Here is a 24,385-nt window from a genome sequence, read left to right on the forward strand (position 1 = left end):
AACAATATATTAAAATAGTCTCACAAATTAAAATTTTAGCAATTATAAGTTGTCTTATAGTTTATTCTCTGAGAATTAGTTTTAAATCATTGCTAAACTCCATATTTGCTTCTTAAAAACTCTTTCCAAGCTGGTTTCAAGGTCAATTATTCCTAAGGAGATGTACTAGTTACTATGACATTAACTGGGTATTAGTTACCGACATTTTCATCAAAACTATGCAAAACCATCTGAGGGCATACAGGAAAGTTCCATTTTCAAATTGGTGGGTAGTTGTGGAACTCAATAGGTTTTTGTCTTTTTTTTCCTTCTGCAGAGCTCCTTTTTAATCTTTTAAAGCATTTCCCAAACCTGTTTACATCTAACTTTTTAATCGATTGGATGACATAATATATAACAGTATAAGCATATTACTAATTTGAATGCATCAAGAATGTTGAATCCTCAAAAAATGAAATAAGCCCCAAAGCTGAATTTGGAAAGAAAATTTCTACATTTGGAAGTAGTAGAAGTAATCATTCATATTACTTCTAATCAGTACCATTGATTTTATTGCTAGTCTTGGAGTTGTCTCATTTTCTCATTGCATAATAGGCACAAAGAGTCCATTACAATCTCTTATTTTTCCTTTCTTTAACTTCAACGTGTTATTTATGTTTTTAATTTATTTTAAAATTTCAATGTAATTAAATATATCAGACGTGACACTCTCTATACACACACATTATATATCATCTTTCTATATACCTTTGGAATACCAGCACTTTATACAGAGGTGATTGCTTGAGAACTCACATTCCTGAGGATGCTCCTGACCGTGAAGACACCTGTGCCCAGATTCACACTGTAAATGCTGCAAAGTCAGCACACTCATGTTTTATTCATTCTGTAAATGCTTTAACATAGACACAAATAAAGCCTTTCCTTTGGTTTCCATCAACTTAGCTGGGATAGGCTGTAACTTTAAGTAACTTACTAGAGACCTACATACCAAGAGCGAACAAAAGAGAAATAAACTTAGGAAATAATCTATAAGTGTGTGTATGAGCACATGTGTGTTTTTGTCTTCTGTCCTTAGGACTTTAAAGATCTGTACAACTTTAAAGTTGTATTATCTGTGTTCCTCCCCTATGCCTTCTGGCCTTTATTGTTATGAGAACCACCTACTTAACACTGTGGGGCAGTTTGTACTCATTTATTCTCCTATACCCAGGTAATGGTGTCTCCACAAACACCAAGATAGAAATTCTCTCCCTACCTCCCATGTATTGTTTCTCTAAGGAGAATGGAGGGGCAGTGGTTAAAATTTCTATAAATTTTAGTAGGTATTATTCAAGTGTTAAAGGTTAATAAAAAACAGATCCCTGCAAAAATTCTGGTATTTCATAAATAAGAGTATGTTTTCGTCACCAAAATGATCAAAAATGTTGTCTGTCAAAGCAAACATGCAATGGTTAGTGGATGTAAGTAGTGGAGCAAATAAGAAATAAAGCAACTACTTAATAATTTTTTTACGTTTATTTATTTTTCAGAGAGTGTGTGTGTGCGTGAGAGAGAGAGAGAGAGAGAGAGAGAGAGAGAGAGAGAATCCCAAGCAGGCTTTGGGCTGTCAGTGCAAAGCCTGAGGCGAGGCTCGAACTCATGGTCTGTGAGATTATGACCTGAGCCAAATTCAAGAGTCATTTGGTAACTGACTGAGCCACCCAGGCACCCCTAAAGCAACTACTTATATCTCTTCATTTGTCTGTAGAGATATTTGCATATTTTCCTTTTCTCTTTCTTTTACTAATATCCATAAAATGTAGAATGTATTTGAGGTATTTACAATTTAAGCCAGAGTTTATAGAATAAAGAAATACAAACATGGGTTTGAAAAGTAATCTACACATTACTAGTGGTCTTGGACTTGAAGCTGAATATAGGAGTAACGTGATTTGACATTTTCTTCTTTAGAAAATGGATGAGTGTGATTTTGGTTTTATAAGGAATAGTTTGTTTTACTGACTGGATTTTTTTTTTTTTTTGTCTGAAAGAGAATATGTTTTCTTCTAGGACACATGGGCATTTGTCAAGCTTCCAACACTTTCTTTTTCTTTTTCTTTTAATTTTTTTTTTTCATATTTATTGGAAAAAAGGAACTGAGATATAACCAGCCTAAGAAAAAAGTAAATCCTGCCATTTGAAATAACATGTGTGGACCTTCAGGTCATTATTGCCAAACCTTTCTTTTATTTAGGAATCCCAATATAGGGCCTTCCAGTTTCAAAGCTCTTTGTGATTAGATTTTCCTCTTTCTATCACCTGGAGGTTAAATTGTGGAACAGACTTAAATATGATGGGTTAGCCCCTCACTTCTGTGATTTTTTCAGGGGTAAAAAATAGGTACACAGTCTGAAATTATTCATGATGACCAAACAGATATTATAGTTTGACAAATGAATAATTTCAGACTCTTCACCAAGTCACCTCTTCAAATATAGTAATTTCATATATTATCTATACCAGAAGAACCTAATACTGTTCTAATATATACTTACTTGTCCAGAATTTGGTGAGGTCCAAAAATAGTTTACAGCTCTACAAAAAAAAATGTGAATTCTTCTTATAAACCTTTAATAGAAAATATATTGCTTGATTTTTCGGAATCTACTAACTTTAGAAAGAGTTAATGAAATTTCATAGTATGCTTAAAATTTAACAATATATTAAAATAGTCTCACAAATTAAAATTACAGGAGTTATAAGTTGTCTTATAGTTTATTCTCTGAGAATTAGTTTTAAATCATTGCTGAACTACATATTTGCTTCTTAAAAACTCTTTCCAAGCTGGTTTCAAGGTCAATTATTCCTAAGGAGATGTACTAGTTACTATGACATTAACTGGGTATTAGTTACCGACATTTTCATCAAAACTGTATGCAAAACCATCTGAGGGCATACAGGAAAGTTCTATTTTCAAATTGGTGGGTAGTTGTGGAACCCAAAAATTTCCAATAAACTTGAAAAAACAGTAAAAGAAGAAGAAAAAGAAAGTTTGGAAGCTTGACAATCGAATTAACTTCTACAAAATTGTGCATTTTAATTTTTTATATACTATTGAAAGAACTCAAAGGTAAATTTTTGCCTAAGAAGTGAAAGGTTATTCTCTTTCCATCTGAATTATATCTTTTAGACTTCATTTAGTGAGGTTTTAATGATGCCAAATTACCAGTCTTGGATTTGTTTATGTTAAATAGCTATTTCACTTTTACTATTAGAATAAATTTTTATGAATATAAAATTCTGCATTTTAAAAAATTACTCCAGTTACAATTCCACCTTATTGGAATTTCATTTTTTATTGAGGAATTAATTCCAGTCTAATTGTTGCTTCTTCTTATGTGTTTTTTTAAATTTATTTATTTAAATTCAATTTAGTTAACATGCAGTGTGGTATTGGTTTTAGGAGTAGAACCCAGTTATTCTCTAACATATAACACCCAGTGCTCATCCCAAAACGTGCCCTCCTTAATGCTCATCACCCATTTAATGCATCTCCCCACTAACCTCCCTTCTGGCAACCCTCAGCTTGTTCTCTGTATTCAAGAGTCTCTTATGGTTTGCCTCCCTCTCTGTTTTTATCTTATTTCTTCCTTCATTTCCCCTATTTTCATCTGTTGTGTTTCTTAAATTCCACATGAGTGAAATCATATGATTTTTGTCTTTCTCTGCCTGACCTGTTTAGCTTAGCATAATATGCTCTAGTTCCATCCACATTGTTGTAAATGGCAAGATTTTATTCCTTTTGATTACTGAGTAGTATTCCAACGTGTGTGTGTGTGTGTGTGTGTGTGTGTGTGTGTGTGTGTGTGTGTACACCACATCTTCATCCATCAGTTGTTGGAAATTTGGGATCTTTCCATAATTTGGCTATTGTTGATAGTGCTGCTATAAACATTGGGGAGCATGTGTCCCTTTGAATCAGCATTTTTGTATCTTTTGATTAAATACTTAATAGTGTAATGCTGGGTTGTAGGGTAGTTCTATTTTTAATTTTTTGAGAAACCTCCATACTGTTTTTCAGAATGGCTGCACCAGTGTGTATTCCCACCAACACTGTAAAAGGTTTCCCCTTTCTCCACATCCTCCCCAACATCTATTATTTCCTGTGTTGTTGATTTTGGCCATTCTGATATTTGTGAGGTGGTATCTCATTGTGGTTTGACTTATATCTCCCTGATGATGAAGGATGTTGACGCATCTTTTCATGCGTCTGTTGACCATCTGCCTGTCTTCTTTGGAAAAGTGTCTAATCTTGTTTCCTGCCCATTTCTTAACTATGTTGTTTGTTTTTTGGGTGCTGAGTTTGATAAGTTCTTTCTAGATTTGGGATACTAACCCTTTATCTGACATGTCATTTTTAAACATCTTCTCCCATTTAGTTGGTTGACTTTTAGTTTTGATGATTGTTTCCTTCACAGTGCAGAAGTTTTGTATCTTGATGATGTCCCAATAGTTCATCTTTGCTTTTGTTTCACTTACCTTAGGAGACATGTCACGCAAGAAGTTTCTGTGGTCAAGGTTAAAGAAGTTTTTGCCTGTGTTCTCTAAGATTTTGTTGGTTTCTTGTCTGACATGTAGTTCTTCCATCCATTTTGAATTTATTTTTGTGTATGTTAGTGTCCAGTTTTCCCAACACCATTTGTTAAAGAGACTTTTTCCATTGGATACTCTTTCCTGCTTTGCTGAAGAAGAGTTGGCCATACATTTGTGGATCCATTTCTGAGTTCTCTATTCTGTGCCATTGATCTATGTCTGTTTTTATGCCAGTACCATGTTGTCTTGATGATTATAGCTTTCTAATACAGATTACAGTGCAGAATTGTGATGGCTCCAGCTTTGTTTCTTCTCTTTTATCATTACTTTGACTATGTGGGGTCTATTCTGGTTTCATAAAAATTTTAGGATTGTTTGTTCTAGCTCTGTGAAGAATGCTGGTGTTATTTTGATAGAGTTTGCATTGAATGTGTAGATTGCTTTAGGTAATATGGACATTTTAACAATATTTTTCTTCCAGTCTATGAGCATGGAATGTTTTTCCATTTTATTTGTGGCTTCTTCAACTGTTGCTTCTTTAGAGTTAGTATATCTTTTATTTACAGGCTGCTTTTAAGATTTTTCTCTTGTGTTATTTTCTGCTTTTCACTTATCTTGAGAAATTTTCAAACAGTTCTCACCTTGTTGGGAATCTGTCAGCCCACTTAACACTGTTTATATTGTCTTTCATCAGTAGTAGTTAAAAGTATTGACCATGATGACCATGATCTCTTTAGTTATTGCCTTTCTCCTTTTAACTCTATCTTCTTCTGGGGTAGCTTTTAATTCGATTCTCTGTATCTTTTAACTTTTCTTATCTTTTCTTTCATTTTATTTCTCCTTATTCCACGTGGGTTATTTCCTAGTAGTTTTCCATTATTTTTAGGTGTTCTTTTTTTTTTAATCTGCCATATTTGCTTTTGTATTTCTCTACACACATCTTCCAGCTTGTATTTTGTTACTTTAATATTATAAACATAATTATTCCTTCCTTAAGTTCTGTCTGATAATTCCAGGGTTTGAAGCTATATTTTGTTTCTCTTGTCTTTTAGTTTGTTTACAGATTTTCTATTATATTATCAGACAATATACTGATTCTTCTCTGTCTCTCTATCCCTCTCTTGATCTCTCTCTCTTGCACACACATGAGACACAAAAACTCACACACACACACACATAACACAAAAACACAAATAATATATTTCATACACTTGTGCCAGGCACAATTCTAAATGACTTATGAGATTAATTCAATTATCAAAGTGAACCTACAAGTTAATTACTCTTATATTCACTTTACAGTTGAGGAAATAGAAAACACAGATAATAAATGACTTGGTGAAATTCACACAGCTTGTTCATGTAAATAATTTCTAAATACACCCTGAGGTCTAAAATTAAGGTAATTTTCTCCAGAAGCTTTGCTTTTGTAGGCATTACTCTTTCCCAGACCACTTTACCTGAGGTCAAAATTTGAGTCCCTGGACAACATAGATTTTATCCCATTCTACAAGTGTGTTCAAAGACTGCTTCATTCTTGTTTATACCCTTCATTGGATTCGATTGGATTTTAATATTCTAGCTTAGTGTAAGTAGGTCTCTGGTCAGACTCTCCTTATATTAGTCATAACCTTTATTTTTTCTCTCTTTTAGCTAAGGAGTCCATTAAAACAAAAAGTTCATGTAAACTGGATACAAACATGACTTAATTATGTGTTAACTATCCTTCCTCAGAGTTCATCTTCTCTAACTGTTAAAATGTGTTTCTTTATAGCTTTGTTCTTCTTCCTTTGACTTTCATTGGATTGATTGAATAATTTCTTTTTTCCCTTACATACACTCTTGACTTAAAGTAGATCACTATCAGTAATTTATTCCCTGTGACACAAATGTCTTATAATGTATAATCACTGATTTCCCGTTTCATTTTACAGGTATTTTAGTTTTTTCTAGTATTTGTTTTGCTGTGTTATTTTTGTTTACTTCAACGTAGCAAATGCTTTCTTGGGACTTACCCACCTGTTCATATTTACTATTATCTTGCCTCTATTGATCATGTATTCTATCCACTCATCTATTTCTCATTGCTTCTGAAGTCCTCTCATACTTTAACAAAAAAAAACGTGATTTTTAAAATTGTTTCTGTTTTTTGTGTCATTACCAGGGGATTATAAGTCTTATATACTTTATCTTTCCCATAAGTAGAAGCAAACGATTATTATTGCATTCTTTCCAATATCTCTATTCTCTCTTTCTGGAACTCATTCTAGATGTTCCTTGCATCTGCCTGTTCTTTTCTCCATATCTTTTGTCTTCTCATATTTTCTACCTTTTTGTTAATACTCTGCATTCTGAATAACTTCCCATATTTGCTCTCTAGATTATTGATAGAATCTTCAGCCAGCTATAAGCTACTTTTTAAACTGGTCAACAAAGCCTGAAATGTTTACTATTGGGCCCTTCAGAAAAAGTTTTCTGGGGCACTGGGTGGCTCAGTTGGTTGAAGGTCCGACTTAGGCTCAGGTCATGATCTCACTGCTTGTGGGTTCAAGCCCCACGTCAGGCTCTGTTATGACAGCTCAGAGCCTGGAGCCTGCTTCAGATTCTGTGTCTCCCTCTCTCTCTGACCCTCCCCCATTCATGCTCTGTCTCTCTCTGTCTCAAAAATAAATAAACATTAAAAAAAATAAGAAAGAAAGAAAATTTTTCCAACTCCTGTTCTCGAATGATTTTGTACTCTTCTGAAAGCCTCAGTGCATCAATGACCAGAAAATGATATATCTGTTCATTTTTAGTTTGATGACTCAAGACAATTTAATAATAAATTTGAAGCCAAGGAATCCCTGATGTTACAAGTTCTCAGGAGAGAATACACATTTGTTTCCCCACCCATTGCTCCAGTACTGACAGACAACAATCCTCTTCATTTCTTTGTGTTTGGTTAATGAATATTTTTCTTACCTACCATTTCAGTTTAGGTATAGTTATTAATCATCCTTTCATTAATGAGTGATAAACCCCAAATGTGTAAGTTTCTGTACTCTTCCCTCCTGCCATCCAGAAAAGTCAAAGCAATTGGACCTGCTGGTATTAAGTGTTGCTGGTATTTCTAGATGAGGTCATTTTCCTTGTTTTCTTGTAGTTTTAGCTATATGTATGTATAGAAATTCTTAGAATTTTTAATATTAGCATTTGTTATTGAGATTTTTCAGGTAAACTAGCTTGGCATATAGACTACGTATAATTCTAAAGTCCACATTGTACTGTTTTCAGAAATAAACTTAAATTTCCTAATAAGGACTACAAAAATGTTTGAAAGAAAAGCGCTTACTAAATATGATTATATAATATTCACTGATGTAAATAACAATTAGAAATTAAATGCGAGTTTTATTCAAATATAGACCATGAGATAAACACAAATTATACTTATTTTTAACAAAATAAGCTACAAGTAGTACATTGTACAAATTATCCAGTGCAATAATAGGTACTCCTTTAATAAGTACAATGTTAGAATCATTAGAAAAAAATATGTTTTATATATATATATATATATATACACATATATGTATATATATATGTGTATATATATACACATATATATACACACATATATATTTAATTTTTTTAAGTCTATGAGGACTTAATTTGATTGGTTTTGAAATAATAATTTCCCAACACAGTGTCTTGGCATGTTTCATTTACACAAGAGAAAACTCTTTAATTATAAGAGTTTTAATTTATCCTGGTAATTTCATAAGAAAAAACATGATTAACTACTTAGGAGAAATCAGTTTTACGGGTAATCATAAGTAGTTAAACCACACACACACACAAAAGAAAGAAATGAAAGAAAGCAAAGAACAAGCTTATGCATATAATATATAGAAAAAAAACAGTCTTTCAGTTAAACTAAAGTCAGTTTTAAAATATTTCCTTAGACACAATTGACTAAAATCTTCCTATTTTTGCTGAGTAACTAATAATTATATTTTAAAATTCAATTAACTCAACATAGCAATGGAATTTTAAGCAAACATATTATTTTAGAAAATAAATGATACATTTAGAGTGCTGACATTTAGCAAATGAAAGTTTTGTGAAATTTTTAATCTATTTTAAAATCATAAATGTTAAAATTAATTAAATGGCAGATTTACTTAATGAAATAAAAACAAAAGAATATTTTAAATACTTAAAGGCTTCAGGAAAAGTTCTATTGTAAGTACTCTTTTTTCAATAAAGATCACAAATACCTAAATTTAAAATCGCTTCAACTAATAATGTGTGCTTACCTTAGATACCTAGCTCATGGCTCTGAACCCTGGATTCATTGTGTGATCACATGGTGAGTTTTACAGTACTGATTTCTTGGTCTCACTGTAGCCTGATCAAAACAGAACTTTAGTTTTGAAGAAGATGCATGGGTGTTTGAAAAGTCTCTCTCTCTCTGTCTCTCTCTCTCTCTCTTTCTCTCTCTATATATATTTATACGTATACTTTTATATATATACTTTACATATATATACACACACACACATATATATGTGTGTGTATATATATATGTATATATATATACTTTTTTATTTTGTTTTCAGGGACAAAAAGCATGAGCAGGGGATGGGGCAGAGGGAGAGAGAGAGAATCTTAAGCAGGCTCTATGATCAGCACAGAGCCAGATGCAGGGCTTGATCCCATGATCCTGGGATCATGACTTGAGCCAAAATCAAGACTTTGACACTCAACTGACTGAGCCACCCAAGCGTCCCAAAATGTCTCACATTATTCTAATATTGTGTGAGATTAAGAAACAATAAGCATAGCTAGGCTGCCTGTAAATACTCAACTTGCCTGAAATTATTATAAAGAGAGAAAATATTCATGAGAACATAAATGTAAGAATTCAGACATGGCAGAATATTTCTTCCTTTGCTTCGAAATAAATTTAAAATTCTGAATTATACTTGAAATTTATAACAGAAATTTGCTATAATTTTTTTTGTATAAAATATTTAGTTGTTTTAATTTACACCTTTAAATTTGACTTTCAGAAATAGTAAAACTTTTGGTAGCTGCTATAAAAACTATCTTTACAGTGTTTAAGGAAAGACCAACAATAATTGTGTTTTTTAAGTCTGTACTTACATGACAAAATGCTATTTTTCTTGACTTTGGATAAAATAAATTTAAGGAAACTGATTGGATGATTCAATTAAAGACATAAATTTTTGCACAAAATATAGCATCGTTGTAATTTTACTTACTTTGGCTTCATTTGCGAAGGGTCACTAAATAGCCTGGATCTTTTGCAATAATTTATTACAGTGACTGAAGAAATTTGACTTTCTCATCTTCCTTATTTTATTATTTATCTTCTTATTTAAAATATCTTCCTCTATATTTTGCTTCCAATTTTTCACATTTCCATCTAGAGGGAGACAAATAATATTCCTGATTTTTAAGAGACGCTTTTATTATCCTCCTATTTTGTAAATAAAAACAAGCAGTAATATGGTTTCAAAATATCAAAGTGCGTTTCTAGTAATTCTACTGAAAATAAAATTACAGATAAGTAATATAAACTGTGGCAGCCCTGAAAAATAATAAAGGATGACATCAGCAGACCAGAAAATTTATAAATTTTGGAATAGATGAAGCAGATTGTATCCAGTTGATGGATAAACTAATAATTTTCTGTTACTGAATTTAGATCACAAAGCTTAATGCCTGCTAATTGGCAAGTGGGCATGTTTCTCTAAGAGTGGCCCAGAAATTTTACAGTATCAGAGGATAAATCATTGGCAGCAGGAGCATTGTTTGCTAGTAGGAAAGGGAAAAAGTGAATAATTTTAGTCTAGAAATCCAACATTATTTTATTTGGCAGACAATGGCCATACTGGTTGAAATTCAGGTTTTACATGTTAGAAATTACCTGGTAAGCAAATTGAAAAATATGCTGCTACAAACCACCAGCAGACAGGAAAACATGGAGGGAGGAGTAATTTAAATGAAAATGAAAAGAAAATAACTGTACAGAAGAAAAATTCCTTTAAAAACTTCAATTTTTTCCTAGGCTTTTTAACTATAACTTTTTAAATACTATAGCTGTATGCATTAGTTTTATCATTATAACTATTTTACTAGTCTGCTAGGGATGCCATAACAAAAAACTACACAATGGATGATCTGAACAGAAATTTCTTTTCTCAGTTCTGTAGGCTGGAAGTTCAAGATCAAAGTGCCGGCTGGGTCCCTGTCTGGTGAGGCCCCTCTTCAAACTTTCAGATAGGCTCCTTCTGCTGTGTACTCACATGGCCTTTCCTCTGTGCTTGGGAGGAGTGATAGATATCTCTGGTGTCTCTTCCCTTCCTATTCTTAAAAACGTAACCATTCCTGTCAGATTAGGGCTACGCTTCTATGACCTCATTTAACCTTAATTACTCCTCTACAGGCCCTGTCTCCGAATATTTTCACACTGGGGATTAGGCTTCAATATATGAATTTGGAAAGGACACTGTTCAGTTCATAACAACAGTATACACAAGTCTTATAACTATAACTATACATGCTATATAAGGGTGATGGAAGATATGAATATTCTGAAATTAAAGACATAGTAGCAATAAAATCAAAGAGGAAAACAGTTGAAAGTAATAAACATAATGTTGAATGACACTTTAAGTAAAATTTTAGAAAATTTTCCAGAGTTCAAACAAAGTAGACAAAAAGAATTAGATGCTAAGCTGGGAAAAGAAGGGTGATGTAAGATTGAGTGATTTACAGTCAGCTTAAACTTGGAATCTTCACATTCTTAAACAGATGTTTTGTTGACCCTTTAGAAATCTCCTTTTGCTTTTTTTTTTCTACAACCTTTGATCATATTTAGGGTACTGCAATCGCTAGATGAACAGGAAACCACATGCTAGAGAAACCCATGGCTGCTGATTCTGGATAATGGCAGTCATTTCTTTACAACGAGAAAGGATATCAAAGAATTATACGACATGTCAGGAAGGCAAGTGGTATAACAGAGCAATCAAATTAAGCATAGGAAATAACTAAAAGATAACAGATGTTAAGCAAAAGGCAGACAAAATGTTTTACAGGAGTACTGACTTCTTAAATATTCAAAGGTATTGCTCTATAAAAATGAATATACTGTTACGATAAAGTGAAACTAGGGATTAACTGTGACTTTGGAAGTTAATACTGTGATATCTAAAATTACTTTTTTAAATCATTGGAAGGAGTCGAATATAATTGCAGCATAACTAAAGACTAAACAAACTGGAAATAGCTGAGTGAATATCCTAAAAGAAATGGAGAGGGGCTTGGGGAACAAAGTTTGGGAAATAAAGGGATTTACATAGAAACAAAACTTGTACTCTTAAGCATTAACTATTACATTATCAGAATATATATATAAAATATATGTATACATAATTTTTTAAACTTAAACTTCTATGACCTAATATATGCCAAAATTAATTACATTAGAATAATTTTAAAAGAAATATATATAGGGGACACTGGTGGCTAGGTTGGTTGAGGGTCTGACTCTTGATTTCAGCTCAGGTCATGATCCCAGGGTCCATGCTAAGCATGGAGCCTGTTTAAGATTCTCTCTCTCTCTCTCTCTCTCTCTCTCTCTCTCTCTCCTTCTGCCCCTCTCCCCTTCTCATGCTCTCTTTCTCATATATCTACAGATCAACATATAGAGATATCAGAAACAAAGGAAATCAGCATATAGAAATATCAGAAACATATTTACAGATCAATATACAGAAATATCAGAAACAAAGAAAATATTTTTCAAAACTTATTTGTTCATTTGAAATATGTATTTTTTAAGTAATTTGAAGTATTAAATACATCACATGTAAAAATATTTCTTGAGATTTTTCACTTCAGATCATGTGACTGATTTCACTTTGATTGTGGGAATGAGGATATTCACAAAGAAAATGAAAAAGTATAACTTCCAGCCAGCCAGAAGAAAGAAGTACATGAAAAAGGGCAGGAAATGAGTTGATTTTGTTCAAGTAGTTAAATTCAGTTCTATAGGACTCACATTACCTGATATCTGACCTCCTAATTCTCTACTTGACTATATAAATGATCTATATCTATCTATCTATATATCTTTAATTTTTTAATGTTTACTTATTTTTGAGACAGAGACAGAGCGTGAGCAGAGGAGGATCAGAGAGAGAGAGAGAGAGACACAGAATCCAAAGCAGGCTCTAGGCTCTGAGCTGTCAGCCCAGAACCCACGAAATGTGAGATGATGACCTTAAGTCGACACTTAACTGAGTTACCCAGGGGCCCCTATTTTTAATCTTTTTTTAAGTTTATTTATTTATTTTGAAGACAGAGACAGAGTGTGGGGGAGGTTAGAGAGAGAAGGAGACAGAGGGTCTGAAGCAGGCTCTGTGCTTTCAGCATGGAGCCCAACACAGGTCTCACACCCAGGAACTGTGAGAACATAACCTGAGCCGAAATCAAGAGTCAGATGCTTAAACAAATGAGGCACCCAAGTGCCCCTATTTTTGAACTTTTAAAATAGAATAATGTAATACCCACTTCTGTGAGTGGCTTGTTTTATTCAATAGTGTGTTTGTTTGATTCACCCAAGCTTTTCTGTGTCTGCCATTTATTATCAATCCTGATATTATTCTATTATGTGCATATACTGCAATATATCCATTCATTATACTCTTTTTAAAAAAAAAGTTTCTACATTTTGAGAAAGAGAAAAAATATGAATGGGTAAGGGCAGGATCGAAGGAGAGAGAAAAGACCATTGCCTGAGTTGAAATCAAGAGTCAGTTGCCTAACAGACTGAGCCACCCAGGCGCCCCTCATCCATTTTACTCTTAATGAAGATTCAGAAACGTGCCAATTTGGGACCATTATGAATAATTATTTAATGAGGAATCTTATACATTTTGTAAAAAGTTTATGTATTTCTATTGGGTTATAACAGGGAAATTACTGGATCATAGAGTATTCATCTGCTATGGTTGGAAAGTTGATGTTCCCTGAAATTGAGGGATTGAGAGTACTGCTGTAAGAAATACTTAAATATGTGGAAGCAGCTATGGAACTGGGAAATGGGCAGAGTGTAGGAGAGTTTGGAGGTATATACTAGAAGAAGTCTTTATTGCAGTGAATGGACTACTACAGGTATTACAGGTGATTGTCATGAGGGCTGAGAAGGAGAGGAGAAATATAGAGAAAACCTCAACCTAAGTGGTTGTGAACAGAATGTTGGTAGAAACAGACAGTAAAGGCCATTTTGATGAAGTCTCACAGGGAGATGAGGAGCGTGCTATTGGTAACAAAAGGAAAAAAATAATTCTTGTTATGAAATGACAAAGAACTTGGTCTGATTCTGGCACCGTGTTCCTCAGCTGCCCTATGTGCGGCTTCTGTGGGTCATCATGTGGCCAGCACTAAGTCCAACAAAGTACAGAGGACATGGCCGCCTCCGCCTAGACTGCAAAGGTTGGAGCATCGGGCAATGACCTAGTCAAGAGACACCATGGGCCTGGGGCCACTGCATAAAGCCTCCACTGAGGCAAAGCCATGGACTGCTCCTAGACTACAAATCTGTAGAACCACTTTCAAGCAATTTCTGCTTAGAAGAGCTGTGGTATGGGCTGCGCCCAGCAGAAACAATAGAACTGAAGCTGCCCAGAGCCTTCGGACCCAAGCCTGCCTCAGTGGGTCTTGGTTTGGACTTGCCCAGGGACTGTGACCCCTTCCCTATTTCTCCCTTTTAGAATGGAAATGTTTATCCAATGGCTGTCTCATTATAACATTTTGGAATTACATCGCTTACCTGATTTTACAGATTCATAGCTAGAGAGTAATTTGCCTAAGGATGAATCATCTCATCACACCTGATTTGGATGTCTTTTAGATGAGACTTTGGACTTAAGACTTTTCAGTTCATGCTAGAACCAGGTAAGACCGTGGGGGCTATGGCGTTGGAGTTAATGTATTTCGTAAGTTATAAGGACATGGATTTAGGGGGACCAGAAGCAGAATGCTATGGTCTGAAAATTTGTGCGCCCCATTCATACATTGAAATTCTAAAGCCCAACATGATGTTATTAGGAGGTATGGCCTTTGACAGGTGTTTAGATCATAGGGTGGAGCCCTTAGTGTTCTTATAAATGAGATGACTAGGTCCCCAGCCTCTTCTACCATGTGGAGACACAGCAAGAAGGCATTATCTATGAATCAAGAAGTGGGTTCTCACCAGCTACCACATGAAATCTGTTTGTGCCAATCTGCTGCTTGGCCTTCCCAACATCCAGAAGCATATGAAATAAATTTGTTTATAAGCTATCCAACTTAGTAGTATTTTGTTATAGCAGCCTGAATAGGCTAAGACAGCATATGTTTAGCTGGAATAGATAGGATCAAATATTTTCCAAAGTAGTTTCACCAATTTATACTCAATCAGCATCATTTGAGAGCTCCAGCTGCAAGGTCATTTTGGAATAGTCTTCTTTTCTTTTAGCAATTTATATGAATATTTGGGGCTGTGGATACATGCTTGTTTACGGACACTCCAGGATTTTTTAAGCTAATTTTACCTAAACTTTTGATCTGGGCTAAAAGAACAAGCCCTGAAGTTAATTCTGAGAGATAAGATTATTAGATACCATCCTCTGAGATGTAACCCCCGCCAGGGGTGTATGTTTACATTTCAAGAGAGAATGAGACCCTGTAGAGATACCCCAGAGGGTTGTGCAGCTGAAGACTCTGGTTTTAGTTTTCCCCTGGAGAGATTTATTTGCATTCCAAAGAGCTAGAGTAAGAACTCAAAATTCTTCCCATTGTGTCACCATGGAGACACTCTCAGGAGGTGTCAGAGCAGCTGGTCACTCTTTTACATAAATGCCCAGATTCTTTTTTCCAGGGTTCCTTGCCTCCTGTAGACCCCCTTATATGTAGGATGAGATTTCATTCTCATTGCCCTGCTGCAGGGTAAGAACTGGGACAGCCAGGACCCAGGCAGAAGGCAGCCATTTTTATCTGTTCTCCATGTCCTTCTGGAGCCCAACCGGGATCTGGTCATACCTCAGAACAATCCATAATTCTGCACCTTTATGTTCTGACACCAAGTACATCTATGGAGTGAGCAGCAGAAAGACTCTTGACTGCTAGAAACAACTTAATTTTCATGGAAGAGGCTAAATCAAACACAGTGACTTCAATGAACCCAAACTAAATGCATTCCATTATATAACTGTACTAAATTCACGTAAAAAATGATTTTTAGCAATATATAGTAACATTGTTTCTAATATTATTTTCTATGACAAGCAAAGTTATAATTGAAATTCTTATTACTGTACCCTTGTGTATATGTTGTGTATATGTATACTCATTTTATGTGTAACACTAATTTTATTTATTTATACCCAAAAGTGCTGAGACACAATTATATATCATATGTTATACTGAGATATAAAATAGAGACAGTAAATTATGCAAGGCATTGACAAATAGAAGTGTTTGAAAGTTTTTTTTTTTCCCTTACAGTTCTTGCCAACATTTACTTATTTCCCCAAATCCTGGGCTACCTACCATTTAACATTATTTTAACTCTCAATGATTTTTCTTGATACCTGGGTTTTTTATATGTCTGTATAAATTCTTGTTTCTCCTGAATGGCTTTTGAAAAGTCACTGTATGCAAGAGATATAGTTGGCTTCCTTCATATTTGAATTATAATAAACTGTTTTACTAAAAAAAGTAACAGAATAGAAACTAAAGTAGCATAATGTTTTGCTTAATGATTCCAGATATTGATTACATGAACAAATTAAAAAGATTGAGAGAAGAGAACAAAGTCATTTTATACTGTCAGGAAAATAGAGGCATAGTAAATATCCAAAATTGTTTTCAGTTTCAATCATGTCACCATGTGTATATGCAAATGAGCTGATTATCATAATTTCCATATAGAAAAAATGTTATTTTTAAAATTCATGAAAAGCAAATGCTACATAAAAATAGTGTTTGAAAAAAATCGAAATCAGAAGTGATAATCTTACAGGTCCCTGAAAATCTCTGGTGAAAATTCAGATTAGGAAAACTTGGCTTTAATAAATAAAAAAAGAAATGGGTAATAACATATAAAATTTTAATCATGTAAAGATTATTTTCAGTAGTTCTAGAATCAACACACTCAGTTTTAAATAATCATTCTGAGAATTTTACTTTAATTTTTATCAAGAGATTTAACCCACTTCCAGATACAGAACATGTTACAAATGAGCTGTTTAAAAAAAAAAATCAGTGTTTTCATTAAGCAATACCATAAAAAAGCAGTTCTTTTATGAATATTTCAAGAAATTTTATATTAAATATGTGCAATTGAGGCACAGAGTATATGACAATTTTTACCAAGTCCATAAATAAGTCCATTAAGTCACTTTGAATTTCCTGCAAAATTCAATTACTAAGTGAATTAGTAATTGAATTTTGCAGGAAATTCAAAGTGACTTAATTTCCTCATCTGCAAAAGTTCACACGGTAAATAACTGAATGAGAATATAAAATTAGTTTGACCCTAGGGTTTGTCCTTTTTAAGAGTATAGATTAATGAAAAGTGTTTAATAAAGAGTTCCTTGTGTATAATTACTTTACCTAAGGTTAGGGTTATAATTATAATAAAATGTTTCAAAAACTCTTTTGAAAGCTCTAAATATTTTAAGAGTCTCATGCTCTACCAACTGAGCAAGTCGGGCACCCCTGAAAGCTCTAAATATTGTAATAAATTATAGCATGAACACTGAGATAAGATAGAATTATCTTTGGTCTTTAAGACAAAAGCAATTAGGTGCTGAAATCAAGATTTATATGAAAATATAATGCTTATTTGATGTTATGTTGGAGTCTAGAAATCAAATCTCATCAGGAGAAGGAAATTAGTATAAAGAATCTCTTTCTTCTTAGTCATCCCACCTCATTTTTGAAGGGAATCCCTTTACATACTTTTCTTCTTTTATTGTCATATACCACTATTCTTTCTTGTTCTTGGCTTGCCTCTGTTCGTTGCTATTTCTCCACCAGAGGGTAACAAGAGGTAAACAATCTTAAAAGCCCAGTGTGTATATTTTGATATTTTTATCTATACCGATCACCTAACATTTATAATTCAATGAATTACATTGTATTTTTTGACTTCTTTATATGTACACATCTTTTATCATTCTCTCGTTTAAATCTGAAAGATGTCCACTTAGTAATAAAATATTTCAGTTGCAAGGGTGCCTCGGTGGCTCAGTTAGTCATCCAACCTCGGTTCAGGTCATGATCTCTCGATTTCGGAGTATGAGCCCCGAGTCTGGCTCTGTGCTGACAGCTCAGAGCCTGGAGCCTGCTTCAGATTCTGTGTCTCCCTCTCTTTCTGCCCCCCTCCCGCTCGTGCTGTCTCTCTCTCTCTCATAAATAAATTAAAATAAAATACATAAAAAATACTTCAGTTGCAGAATATAAACATTGAGAAAAATTTATTAAGTGAACACTATTACATAATGTTACACAGCAGAACTTGTGAAGTATCAAAATAGTTTTTCTAGTCTTATAATTAATTCATATCAATATGGCTTTGGGCTGTATTCAAATCCATTCCATAGCAGAGTTAGCAGTTAAACAAACAAACAAACAACAACAACAAACCTTTGGGAAAAAGTGAAGTTCACAACATGCATTTGCACACATGCATGTGTGCAGGCACACGCACAACACACAAAGACACACACACACACACACACACACACACACACAAGTAGAATTACAAATTTATAGCCAAAATATCTCACAAAGTAGGCAGGTATTACAACATCTATTAAAATAAATGAAATCTACTATAAATACTTCTAACAAGATAAACAAGTGAATACTGAATACATAATCTTATTTTCATCTCTTTCTCTTTATGAAAATGCCCATGAATTGGATTTGTGACTACCTAGGGCTTATATGAAAAAGCAAAGAAAATAACAATTCCAAAATGGCAATAGTGGTGACCATATATAAACCTGACCTTTAAAAGATCATTCGGCCAACAATATACTTAATCAAACTTGTTTTTAGAAACTAGAGGCTTAAAGAAATAAATCAATAATGTTCCTAGTAAACAGAAATGCTATTACATCTGTTTGAAGACTTTTGAACTGTTTCATGATGCTGTCAAACATTTGTTTTCGTGTGTATTCTTTTGCAGGACCTTTTAGACGATTAAACAACTTGGTGTTTTCTAATATATCAAATTAGATACTCTATGATATTTTGAAAATAGATCAATAATTCCCAATCTTTCAATTCCTAACATTCTTAATTATTTAATTTACAAATCAGTAGCAGGAACATCTTTATTAGTATATGCAAAAAAATTTGAAAAGAGAACCATTCCTGATTTAACATATTTTCAGAAATGCTTTCTATTCTTAAGAATATGCATGTGATGGGGCGCCTCGGCGGAGCAGTCAGTGAAGTATCTGACTTCAACTGTCACGGCTGGGCTTGTGAGTTCGAGCGCTTTGGGCTCTGTGCTGACAGCTCAGAGCCTGGAGCCTGTTTGCATTCTGTGTCTCCCTCTCTCTCTGCCCCTCCGCCACTTGCTCTCTTTCTCTCTGTCTCTCTCTCTCTCACACTCTCTCTCGCTCCCTCTCCCTCTCAAATATAAATAAACATTTAAAAATTGAAAAAAAAGAGTTTGCATGGTGTATTTTTTCTAAATAAATGATAGAGTTGTTAAACACAGTAAGGGAAATCTGTAAAAACTAAAAGAGACAAAATATACAAATCTAAACAGCAAGCCAGCAATGAAGATGGCCACTGCCAAAGAAATATCGACTTGAACTTGAATGCAACACATCGACTTGATCTTGAATCTAGAACCTGATTCTAGAGAATCAGGAAGGGGGTATCAGAGCAGAAACTCCCACCTGAAATTGATATACCAACTAGATAATACTTGAAGCACATACCAACAGACACACACATGCACACTGTAAGTAGGTAGATATTGGTATAATCTGTCACAGCCTCATCCCTAGTCAAGGACAAAGGAAGAAAGAAAGGGAAGGAGGGAGTGAAAGAGAAGGTTAAGAAAAATGAACACAAAAGAGTAAGGGCAAGGTGGGCGAGAGAGGCATAATTACAAATGAAGCAGTGAGAGAAAAGAGAATAGATGCATTAATATATTTTTCCCAAGCATATTTTTTAAATGTCTGATGAAATAAATTCCGAGAAAAAAAATTAAGAAAACTAACTGACTATGGATTAAAGATCAAGGGGCAGAACTTTCTTAAAACCATTGAAACAATCGAGAAAACAGATTATGAATCTCTAAAGAAACCCACATGTGAGTGGAAAGAAGTATTCAAGGAAACATAACTCAAATCCATTCAATCTCATACAGTGAAAGTGTAAGAGATTAGAATAATCGTAATACCTAGCCCAGACAACGACAACATAAGAAAGGGAATTATAGTCTGATCTCACCAATGAACAGAAATGTAAAAATCTTAATCAAATGATTAAAAACTCAATGCCACATGTATACATATTATTTTTAAGGAAAGAAAAAATGTAATCATATAAATGTTTGCATCCTGAAATAGATATGCTTTAATTTGTTGCTAATGTCTTCCATATTTTATGTGAGTGCCACAAACTATTTTAGATTTTTAAGGGTAAATGTATATGCATTATTGCTTTTAAAAATGAGTTTTATGCTGAGACAAGACTTTGAAGTGGTATAATGTAATTAGATGACAAATCTTCTCTGAGACACATAATCTAGCACTTGTATTTTTCACACATTCGTAAGACAACATAAAAGTGATTGTACTGAGTCACCAAATTACACGTTTAAATTTTCCTCCATCTCCAGTAATAGCTCATAGATAAAAGGAATTTCAGGGGCGCCTGGGTGGCTCAGTCAGTTAAGCAACCAACGCCAGCTCAGGTCATGATCTCAGTTTGTAGGCTCAAGCCCCGTGTTGGGCTCTGTGTTGACAGCTCAGAACCTGGAGCCTGCTTCGGATTCTGTGTCTCCCTCTCTCTCTGCCCCACCCCTGCTCATGCTCTGTCTCTCTGTATCTCAAACATAAATAAAACATTTAAACAAAATTAAAAAAAAATAAAAGGAATTTCATATTGGAATAGTTGAAACGCATTAACTAATTCATTAAATGTTGTCTCTGAATTGTATCAGTTAGAGAATAGGAAAGTATACTTAAAAGGAGCTTAATTAACAGTGCAAGTAAAGTATACACTGCAGATATTTCAAAAAATCGTAATGTTATCTTTGTGTCAGTCAAAACAATTGAAACATTTCAGTAGCATAAGTTATAAAAGATAATATAATTATTAATTTAATAGAATTTTTGATGATTCTATATTTCTATATTTTATTATTATTATGCTATATTCTATATTCTATTATTAAAACCCTAAAAAAGGGCACTATATCAATAGGATCACAACTAAGCCCAAGCCTAACCATGATGACTATTGTAGTCTTGATGTATTTTAATTTCATTTTATTAATATCTGAGGTGAAAACAAAAATACATTATAAATATTTTGTATAATTATTTTTATAATTAACAATTTACTAAAAATATTTCATTCATTTAAATGTCCAATTCACACTAAACATCTAGAAACTGAAACTATTGGTCTTTCCTGCCCTCCATCCCCAAATTTATCCCCTTCCCATTGTATAACTATGTTAGTAATCCCAACTTACTCCATTTGTTCAGGCCAAAACACTGGCAGAATTATTGACTTTTTTCTCTAGTATATGGGCTTAAAATATATCTGGTTTGCACAGAACAGCTCCAGTTTGCTATTTTTGCCTCATATAATCACATATAGCCTACCACAATCATCCTTAAGCTTGTTCCAATTTGGACAATAAATTATACCATCACCTTATTCATAATGCACATGCAACCTACTGGAAAGCCTTTCAAGGATGCCTTCAAGATATAGTCTGAACCGGCCACCTCTCTTCCCCATCTTTACCACCTGGTCCAAGCCTCAGTCATGTCACGTTAGGAACAGTTTGGCATACTAGCTTCTTCACTAATCTCCCTGTTTTCTTTGTTGCTACCTTGTAGTCTGTTTTTACATAGCAGTCATAGATGATACTGCTAAATCTTTAAAGAGGTTATTACTTTTCTGTTCCTACTCTTCGTTGGCTGTCAATCAAGTAAAAAACCGAAATCTTTACCATTTCCTAGGCATCCCTATGTGCCCTTAGTCCTACTAGATCTCTGACCTCATCTCCTCTGCTCTATCATTTTGTCATCCTTTTAGGAACATAACAGGTACCTTCTGACCCCAATGTCTTTATTCTCACACTCTGAAAAAAATCTTTCCTTATTTATGCACCTGGCTCACTGTCTCATAACCAATCATAGTAATCAAATAGTACCACACAGTGACCTCCTCCCCACAGAATGCCCTATTTCTCTTTCGAGCTTTACTGTTTGTGGTAGAATTTAGCACCATCTGGCATAAAACACATTATACTTTGTGATACTATTTATTGTCTTTCTCACAATACAAGACTATAAACTCCATGAAGCCAATACAATGTGAATGTTTTATTCATTGCTTTTACCTTTTCCCACCACCTAGCATATAGAAGATGTTCAATAAAACTTTATAGGATGAATGAAAAACAACCCTATATTTTATAATAAACTTGCATGCATTTTATGAACAAGCCATAATTTATGTAGCCATCTGTCTAAATTTGCATGCTTTTTCAAGTAAGAAAATCACTGCCATTAAAACGATGTGTGTGTGTGTGTGTGTGTGTGTGTGTGTATGAAAACGTGTGTGTGTGCGCACATATAGGTGGGTGTTTTCATGAGAATAGTATATATATATATATAAACATAGAAGCTTTTATCTAATAATATTCATAAATGCTTCTGTTTTGTTTCTATTATGTGATATGTATATATATGATTTCATAGCCAATTCCTGGATGTCCATATAGCTTTAATAAAAAAGAAATAATATTATTAAATAGCTGTCTGGTTAAAATACTAGCAAAGTACATTTTCCTGATATAAAGCTCAGAGCATTTTGAAAACCTCTTCAAATTTATGAAATAGTGGCTCAGTTTTTTCCTATATTTTATTACAAACAGTTTTCAAACTGTAAAATTAAAGGTTCATGAATGCCTATTGAATAATTACACCACTCATATGTGAGCCTAGAATAGCAATATGTGTGTTTGTTTATTTATTTATTTATTTATTGGAGAGAGAAAGAGAGAATGTGTGTTCATGTGAACGTGCAAGTGGGAAAAGGGCAGAGGGAGAAACAAAAGGAATCTTAAGCAGGCTCCACGCTGAATGTGGAGTCCGCCTTGAGGCCCAAGGAGCCCATTCACACCACCGTGAGATCATGACCTGAGCCAAAATCAAGAGTTGGATGCTCAACTGACTAAGCCACCCAGGTGCCTCGATGTTTTAAAATTATATGTTTATGTGATAGGCAACATACACGAGCAAAAAATGTATCATTTGTTTTATTCTCCATTAATAAAGTAGAACCGGAATTGCTATTACTGTCTCTTTTGCTGTAATAAAACTTAACCGTCAAATAACCTGATAATTGAATCTTGTGAGTACTTTTGATGAATCATCAAAATTAAGGGGGCATCCTTAGGTGCCAGTTTATATCAGAAGTGAGGTGTTAGCCTTGATGAATATTATCGTAAAAATGGTGTAATTACACGCAACGATTTGTTAACCTTTTGTCTCACTAAATAAACTTTAATATTTATTATCAATAATTCAAGCATGTCAAAATCATTATTTATCAACCGCGGCCTTTTAACTAAAAAGTTCTGTCCTCTTGAGGGTGGTATCAGAATTCCCTTTGGCATGAAGATATTTTCAACCGGCACATGTGCATTTCAGGAATTTGATATAACTGTAGAGATCTATGATTTTCCCTTCCCCATAGTTAATAATTTCCACTGTGGTGAACCCCTGCCGCTTGTAAATGTATTATCATTATAACATTTGAATGACAAACTAAAATTTGAAATATTTAGAAGCATTGTTCTGAACTCATTAAACTTTCTAGAATCATGTCATAAGGAGAAAACAATTTTAAAAGACTTAAAATTTCCTTACAAATACTAACAAATAAATTAATACCTGTTAAGTTTTATACTTATTTGCATTTTATCATAAAGACTTTCTATGTGTTTTTTGAATTTGTGTGACCTTAGTAAGATTGCTAAACCCATTTCCATATGCATAAATGAGAGAATAGGATTAGACAATCTCTAAGGATCCTTTTTGCTCTAAGATTATATGATTCTAATTAACTGCACTGCCTATCTTGAGCAGGGAAATTAAATTGCAACTATAGCTGAAGTTTCCTTCCCATTGAATTAATACTTAGGGACTTGGGAAAGTGGAACCCAGAAAGGCAAAACAGTTTTCTTACAATAGATCATAATAAATTCACTTATATTATTGAAAGGTCATTAGCAAGAGTTTATTTTACTGCTTTGTTCTGAATCCTTTCCTCTCTTACTAACAGGTACATACACATTTATGCATTATGTTATCAAACAAAACTTAAGTTAATTCATGCTTTACTTTCTCTACATGAAATTCCAAATCTTAAAAACATTTAAGTTGGTAGGGAACATAGTACAATTTTCTAGCCTTGATTGAGGGAGAATTCAATTTTTTTTTAATAATTTCACCAAAATATGGAAAGATTGTTTATT

Source organism: Acinonyx jubatus, chromosome B1 (genome assembly GCF_027475565.1).
Source record: "Acinonyx jubatus isolate Ajub_Pintada_27869175 chromosome B1, VMU_Ajub_asm_v1.0, whole genome shotgun sequence".
Taxonomy (NCBI): domain Eukaryota; kingdom Metazoa; phylum Chordata; class Mammalia; order Carnivora; family Felidae; genus Acinonyx; species Acinonyx jubatus.